The sequence below is a fragment of the Dipodomys merriami genome, unplaced genomic scaffold (genome assembly GCF_024711535.1).
Source record: "Dipodomys merriami isolate MVZ:Mamm:240054 unplaced genomic scaffold, mDipMer1.0.p SCAF_66, whole genome shotgun sequence".
NCBI lineage: Eukaryota > Metazoa > Chordata > Mammalia > Rodentia > Heteromyidae > Dipodomys > Dipodomys merriami.
Window position 1 is genome coordinate 5,855,046 of NW_027206246.1, and position 8,742 is coordinate 5,863,787.

The following is an 8,742-nucleotide window of genomic DNA, read 5'->3' on the forward strand; positions in this document are numbered from 1 at the left end:
AACCAGCTAGGCTAGAACAGTCTTTGCAACAGTACCTATAATTGAGGAGCCAAAAGCTGTATTGGAAGAATGGCTCAGGTGATGGAATACCAGTCATGAGCAAGATTTATGAATAAGAGCTTGAGGCTTTTGTGTACATATATACAAACATACACATACACACAGAGGCACTTATATGTGCACACACAAATGCACAAATGAAATGACTCTCATAATATGTAGAAAAATTACAAAACAATAGAAAATATGTCCTGAGTAAGACTAGAATTATGTGATAATTTTTAATATTAGAAAGTCCTCAAGTTCTTTTTTTCAAAAGTATTTGAGAATATTACATAGGTAGGGACCAGAGATAGTAAGAGAGTCAAGTAATCATTATTAAAGGTATCGGATCCATTGAGGAACGAATCAGAGACCCCGCAGGTGCATCTGAAAATGTTCATATCCTGTGTCAAATGTTAGAAAATGTTTGAAAATTGTACAGGAACAGTCTGAGCAGTGTAGTGGGTAATATCACTGGAGAAATTCAGAAATGGTAATCTGTATTTAGATTAAATACAACAAGAAACTATGGCAGGGCAATGTGATATAAGCCTAGAATTCTAGCACTCAGACTAAAACAGAAGATTAGAGAGTGGAATTACATAGTGATACCTTCCCTGGACCAGGTAGTATAATTTTGTCTTAATAAAACAAACCAAACAAGAAAGGAATACACAGTTGGAATGCAGGGCTAATTTTGTCATTTTTTGCGAAGTCAAGTTTCCTATTGAAATGCAACTCATATATAATCCTCACTTGTGTTTTAAATTCTCTCTCCATTACAGAATATTCCTAGATGCAAAATGACTCATGATTACCTTCCAAAATTTGAGAAAGTAAGTAATCATCATTCTGTTGGATTCCAAAGAAATGATGAAGGATTACAAAGGCTTAAGCCTGGAGAAATAGCAAAGTTTATCTAATGTAGGACTTTGTAAATGTTGCTAAATTAGAATTGAGATTTAAAATAAATATTTTGGTTTTGTTTGTAATTTCATATTCTATTAGATATTTAAAAATTCTTTTCTTTTTTTGTCAGTTGTGTGGCCTGAACTCTGGGGCTGCACACTTTCCCTCAGCTCTTCAGCTCAAAGCTAGTACTCTACCACTTGAGCCACAGCACCACTTCCGAGTTTTTTTGCTTATGTGGTGTGGAGGAATCGAACCCAGGGCCTCATGCCTGTAAGGCAAGCAGTCTACCACTGAGCCACCTTCCCAGCCCCAAAATTATTTTTAAATAGAGGGTTTAATTGACAAATTCACAAATGATTCTTGCAGTCTACTTGCCTAGAATATTCTTTCAAGAGAGATATAATTAGAAATTAGTTAATAGATAATTCCAACAATTCATGTATAAAATGATAATGTGAATAATGTAGACAGAGTTGCCAAGAAATGCATGATATTAATTTATAAATTTATCAAAAGCAATTTTTTGAAGCTTTGGTATAACATAGTATGAGGAGAATAATTGTGTGACATCTTTTTCTTCTACCTATGTAACACAGGAAGCAATTCCCTTAATTATGTGCCTCTGTATACAATGAGAAAAATGCTAGATTAGGGGTTTGTTTTCATTTTTTTGTTTTATTGGTTTGTCCTAGTGCTTGAACTCTGGTCCTGGACACTGTCTCTGAGCCTGTTCATGCTCAAGGCTTGTGCCCTACCATTTCAATCTCAGTGCCACTTGTGTCTGGCTTTTGCTGAGAAGTTTATTGGAGATAAGCATCTAAGGAACCTTCCTGCCTGGGTTTGCTTTGAACTGTAACATTGCGCTCGTAGCATCCTGAATATCTATGGTAATTAAAAAAGTATAAATATAAATAATATTTGCAAATGGTCTGATCTCAAGAATACTAGGGGTGGGAAAATGATGCAACCCAGTTTATTGTGGTGTTCTTTCCAGAACATGGAGGGCATCACATTAGCAGAGGTGTAGTATTTTTCACAATAAAGATAAGCTATTAGTGTTGTAAATTAAGGGAACCTTTGAGGTGCACCCTACACCTTGGAAACTGTTGGGGTATGATGACTTTATGGCATAAGTCTTCGGATTGATGGTTACATAAATAATAGCTTACCCTGATAAACAATTGCTTACTCTTGAAAAATTAATTATTACAGATGCTTCATAGTTTTATCTTTTACCAGAATGTGGCTATTTTTCTGTTTATTTCTCAATCTGTAGCAACCCATTGGAATATGAATCTATTGCAGAATTACATAACATGCAAACAGGTATTCTTTTGAATCTCTCAGGTAGGAATGTTCAGAATTTGAAAATGAGTAGATATTAGTCATAGGAATTTTGAAGAACACATATATTCTGTCCTCTTAACAACTTATTTACTTTTAAAAGTTATGGGTTTCCATTGAATGAAACTGTTTACTGTTTTTGTATGAGAAAGTTTAAATTTATTCTTTTTTCAAAATATTGGCAAGTATATTGTGAAAATATTGTCTAGTTGGATAACATTCAAGTTGATGGCCCTCTGATTAAAAAGGTGTAATTAATTCAAATTTAATGCCAAATAGTATTGATTTTTAAAAGTTACTAAAAAATAATAATATTTACTATACCAATACAGTGAAATTTTATTTCATTTAGCTTATTTATTTAATTTAATTTTCTTGTCAAAGTTATGTACAGTGGAGTTACAGTAATTGTAAGGTAGTGAATACATAATGTTTCAAACTTGTTATCCCCTTTCTCATTTTTCTCAGTTTTCCGTCACCACAATACCCCTCACAAGTTGTAATGTACATTTTCATCATATTGTCTTGAGAGCATTGTTATTGCATTGGTTTGCCCTTTGTCCTATTTCTCACCATTTTGTTGTTCCTATTCCTTTCTGTAATTAAGGTAAATGTATACCAGTACACAGGGTATCCAAATCAAATACAGCAGGGAATAAACCATAGGGAAAAATGTCAAAAGAAAATAGAAATCACATAGTACATTAAAAACAACAACCACAAATAAAAATCTCTGTTTCCATATCTTGGATTTTATTTTGCTTAGCATCAGCATATATGGTCATATATATAACATAAAAAAGGCCCTGGAAAATAATAGTTGCATGGACATGATATCATGAAAACAACATTTTAACTGTTTAATATGGTAAAGATGGAATTAGGATTGGTGAATTCGCGATTCTGTTAAAGGAATTTCAAAAGAGTTTTAAAGTTATGACAGGTAAATTTTAATTGTTCAAACTTTTTAACAACTTAGCCTATTAAAAAAATAAAATTGCCTGGGAGAATAGGCTTTCATGCAAAGAAATCCATGGAGATTTAGCTGAGAGGGAGTGATGTGGGTGAAAATGGCTCTTTTTCACACTAAACAGACAAACCTCACAAACCTTGCTGTAAATCCTGTAGGTTACCTTGAGAATTTTCCTTACCCAAAAAATATACTCTTACTGTGTGAAACAAGGTTGTAGTGGAATTTAAATTCAAAGTTCTTTAAAAAAAGACATCAAAGCCGGGCGCTGGTGGCTCACGCCTGTAATCCTAGCTACACAGGAGTCTGAGATCTGAGGATCGAGGTTCAAAGCCAGCCCGGGCAGGAGAGACCATGAGACTCCTATCTCCAATAAACCACCAGAAAACCGGAAGTGGCGCTGTAGCTCAAGTGGTAGAGCGCTCGCCTTGAGCTGAAGAGCTGAGGGACAGCGCCCAGGCCCAGAGTTCAAGCCCCACGACAGACAAAAAAAAAAAAAAAAAAGACATCAAAATTGTGATTTGACCTTTACTTACTAAACAGTAATTCTCTGAAAAAGATAATTGTGTTCAAACTATTTAGGGGAAAGTGCCCTCCACAATGAAAGAAGATATTGGGTTTACACTTTTCTGTTTATAATACTTTCCACAATGTCTTTGCATATAAAGCACTGAAACACAGAAAAAAATCTGATTGGATACTTCAAACAAATGATTTCACATTTCTAAGTGGCTCAAAAATATAATATCATTATTAACATGAGACTGTGAAGACTTCTCTTATTACATAAGCCAAAAAGTTTTGGGATCAGAAAAGAAGAGCAAATGGAAAAAGTAAGAAAACAGTATTCTTCGAAGCCCTAGCTAAGCGTATTAGCTTCAGCAATGGAGGGAGGCCAAAACTTTTTAAAATAGATTGTCTTAATATTTTACCTACATAAAGTGGTTTTACAGAGCCTATTTGTCTCACTTCAATGCACACTAGATCGAATGAAGACATAAACATAAGTTCCACATCCAAATAAAATAGTTTTAAAAGAGAAACCATGAAGACGTAGCAGTGGGGGAGGTCTTATAGTCCTTCCACTTCACTAGACTTTAACCCAAGAAGCTGTGATTAATTGGAAATCAGGTAAGAGCTAAGAGGAGGACATAGAAATAGGTCATCGAAGTATTGTCCTTTGTAACAGACACTGTCATCCAAGGTATCGGTGATTTAACTCTATTCTTCTCCATACATCTTGTTAAGCAAATGCAAGACCAAGAAAAAAATAATCTATTGAAGTAATTTTGAAAAGAATAACTTCACTGTTCCTGATATGGTATCTAACGAGAGTCTTAAGTGAGAAGATAAAAGTGGAGTATTCTTCGGTTTCCTCTAAGCATCTTGTTAGCAAATTATATCTTTGAGGTTAGAAGTAATTGAACCAAAAAGTGGTGGAGTACTTATTTTTGTGGGCACTTTAGACATAAGAATACTTTCAAGGTAAAAGAAAAAACAGTATAGCTAAATATTTGTGATCACAGCTTCTTGGACTGGTTTTTTGGAGAAAAGGTTTTACCTGAGAGTTTGTCCTCATTATCATAGATGTTGGGCTTTCGTGGCAACCAAATGCAAGAGGGAAGTTTAATGGACTCGCTTGGACAAATAAACAGCATAATAGAAAAAATGGCAAATAATCTTTAGTGAATTACTTTGACCGATTATTTTGCCAGAACAAAGAAGGAAAGATATAATTCAAAATCACTTGACTGAAAAGTATGAAAAAGAGTAGTAAAGAGAGATGAGAGAAAACCTAGAGGACTGTTTTCTCTCCAACAGAGTAATGGGTTTTGATCTTGTTTCTTCCATTCTATATTCACCAGCTATCAAATGTATCTCAGGACTGGAATATCCAGTTCAGACAAAGAGATCTCCCATTAGAAAATATTTGCTGCAGATGTAGGTGATTTATAACCTTAGACAATCTATTTAAATCTGTTCAAAATTCTCCCCTACCCCAAACTGCCCTCTTTGAACAGTTGGTTTGCTTTTCCCATACTGCCCTTGATTAACTATTTAATATTTTGAGAGGTCATATTCATACTCTGTAGAGTTTGCTGTTTGGTTGTGATTTTTATGTGTTTGATTTTTGTTGTGCTTTTAAATAAATTTCAAAAGGTTGTGCAATTGTGTTACAATTAAATATGTCCATGTAATTGTCCAATGCTCCTGGATCAAAGTCACTCCTATCATTCTCAACCAACTCCTTCTCCAAGATTTATTTCAGATTTACCACTTCCTTTATCACATGTGTACATTGAGTATTCTAGTTGTGCTTGCCACTTTTTCATTTTTCATTCATTCTGTTTTTACTAATATTCTTCTCTGGTTTCAACTTCTTGATAGTCATTCTGTTAAACTGTCTGTTCATACTTTGACAGGTTTATATACATTCTATGGCATTTCAATCCTGCATATACTTGAACTGATATCAGCTTATATTTACATAATTAATTCATCTGCAATAACAATTTGCAAGACTGGAGACGTGAAGCACCTAGACATGATTTTATTCTCATCCATTTGGAAGATTAATCTTTATTCAACAAGAAAGTTTAAAAATGGCTTAGAATGTTTTCCTAACTACCAGTTTTTATAAATTGCTTTGTACAATGGTTTGTGATTATTTTACTTTACATGGGATAATATTCTCTACTATGTATAACTTTTGGGAAAAGAAGAAAACTAAAATTTATTACTGTGGAGGAATATGATAGAAATAGAAGACAGATTTTATGTTTGTCACATCTCTCATGAGTACCCATATTCAAGACTTAAAGTCATATTTCTTAAGGAAAACATCAAACAACATGATAAGGCAACTATTCGTGATCTTTTAAAATGTACTTTATTATTTGATGAAATTTACTTTATTAGCTAATGTTTAGGCTTGAAATATGGGAGGCTGATCTAGGTAACACATTTCTGGAAGGCATCTACTGAACAACACAAATGGTCGGGGCTACTATTTCTATAATTTACGGAATGGTTGAACCTGTTTGGTATTAGTGCAGGATAATAAATCAACTCTATTGTAACTTGCTCCTTCCACTTGAAAAACTTTTAATGTTACTAAGTATATAATCGTCAAATGTCATTTTGGCGAATGTGCCTTTAAAAAGTTTATTTGAGGGGCTGGGAAGGTGACTCAGTGGTAAAGCACTTGCTGGCATGCATGTTTTTCTGAATTATATTTGACTTCTAAGTCAAGTTTTCCTATCCTTGGTAGAAAAATTATGGATCTATCCTTCCAGGAACTATTTTTTGGCCTACTTATACTGGACTGAAATATTTCATTAATCATTAGGAGAGGGGTATTAAAAATATTCTTGTGACATTTGTGATCTTGTTCACTAATATGGGCTGGTCATCTGTAAATTGAAAGTGTGAATTACAGTAGTTTCTCTCAGATTTTGTGATCTCATCTTTCATTTTAAGTTGCCTTGCATTTCACAATTGCTTACTGCTAAATCCTGTGTAATTGGGGCCCTGAATTATTATAGGAAATGAGGAGTTGAGATGAGTTTTCAATTACTTTCTGTTGGCATGTGGCATGGGCCTAGGTGTGAATAATTGCTCTTCTTATCTGATGATACAGATAACTAGGACCTAGGATCCTAGGACGCGTGGATCCTGTAGAAGAATAATACCTTTTGGACATCATATCAGCAAAATTTGGGTATGATCAGAAATATGGGGAAAACCATTCTGAGTTCAGCGAGTTAAAACAATATACAGAGCAGCAGAGTAAAATCCCTTACAGATTAAAGGAAAACAACATTTTTTTTACCAAGTGAATTCAGGAGACTAAGAACACTTAGAAGGTATCACAAGTTTATATCGAAGACATTGCATTGATACTTCTTATATTCTAATAAATATTCTAAACCTAATTATTTATATTCCTATTTATTGTAATAAATATCAAATTATTTGTCAAATTATCGATTAATTCTAGCAAGTTTCTTTGTGTGAAACATAAAATTAGCACATATAAATATAAAATATATAACTGTATGTAATCTAAGGAAATGTTTTTCATTGTTCTGTTGTGGTTAGGGTATCAAAGGCAACTCTGTTTTACAGTATTATTCCATTATCTCTACCTCAGAGTTTGGTAGAGTTAGACCTAAGCTTTACCATTTGTAGATTTACAGCCTAGAGGCAAGAGGAAACACTGTGATTAAAACATTACCAATTTAAGGCCTAATATCAAGGAAAAATATGGACTTCTCCTGGAGCTATGGAAATATTTGGCAATAGAAATTCAGTAGTGTAAGTTCCTGCCTGATTGGATGGTAGACAGGTCAGGACACTAGGTAATCATGCATAAGAACAATTTTTTTTCACCTTCTTGGCTTTAGCTACTTTTGAAATGGTAGGTATAATAAACAATTATATTTTGATAAAATACTTTCTAGTCAGAACTGTTTATTTCTCTATGATCCCTTGTAACTAAGATTAGTTTTTTTTTCCAGTAAGATAATCTTTGCTGTCAGGGTAAGATATTCTGGTTGGTCTGTTACTACATGGAAGAAGGGTAAAGGGTCAGTAGACATTTGTGCCAGTAAGACCTCATTTGGGAAATTTTAAGCTGCAAAAGTTTAGAAGTAGCTCTTCAGCAAGGCTTACTTTGAATCCATTAGCTCCACAAAGCTAACTCAGTTGATAAATAAGTACTTGAAAAGCCATATCTTTGAACCTAGCTATAAAGGCTACAAAATATGATGAAATTTAAAATGAAAAAGACTTAAAATAGTCATTGGCAAATAATTGCAAGTGTGAGCAATCTACCGAACAATATGTTTTTTCCATTATACACAGAATTTCAGAGAAATAAGATCAATAGCATTGTTAGTAACAATAAGGTTTCCTTGTTACAAATAGGCAACCAAGGATATATGCCTGTATAAAGATTACATCATTAACTACTTAAATTTACAGGATACTACATGCTTCAGCAGCACGTATACATAAATTACAACAATATAGAGATTAACATGCCACTTGGACAGGGATGATATGAAAATATGCGAAGTATTCCATAGTTTTCATCCTTCAGATGCAAGAAATGAAAAACAGTTATTAAAAAGTTGATTACAAAAATACAAGTGTAACAACACATGCGATTCATATAATTAAAAGTTAGTCTTTTCACAATGATTTATTTTCTCTTTTTCCATTTTTACTATTCTAAATTATTCTAACTGGAGAGTAGAGAACTGATAGAAAGCAGAGGAAAGATTTTCCTGTGTATTAAAATGTACAGACTGAAAATGAGGACCAATGGTGTCTTCATGTGCAGCTTATTCTAGGAAGGAGAAAATAGGAAATAATACCTTCTATGTAAATGATTTGGGAAATGGCAGAGCAGAAAGTGAAATGATGCAACCAAAAATATAAAAGCAAAATAAGTTAGGATAATTATGGAG

At 33.5% G+C, this 8,742-nt stretch overlaps 1 pseudogene; it reads left to right on the forward strand.

Moving 5' to 3' along the window:
- The first annotated feature begins 8,262 nt into the window (after positions 1 to 8,262).
- Positions 8,263 to 8,362, forward strand: LOC138815705 (U6 spliceosomal RNA; annotated as a pseudogene).
- Positions 8,363 to 8,742: the final 380 nt, after the last annotated feature.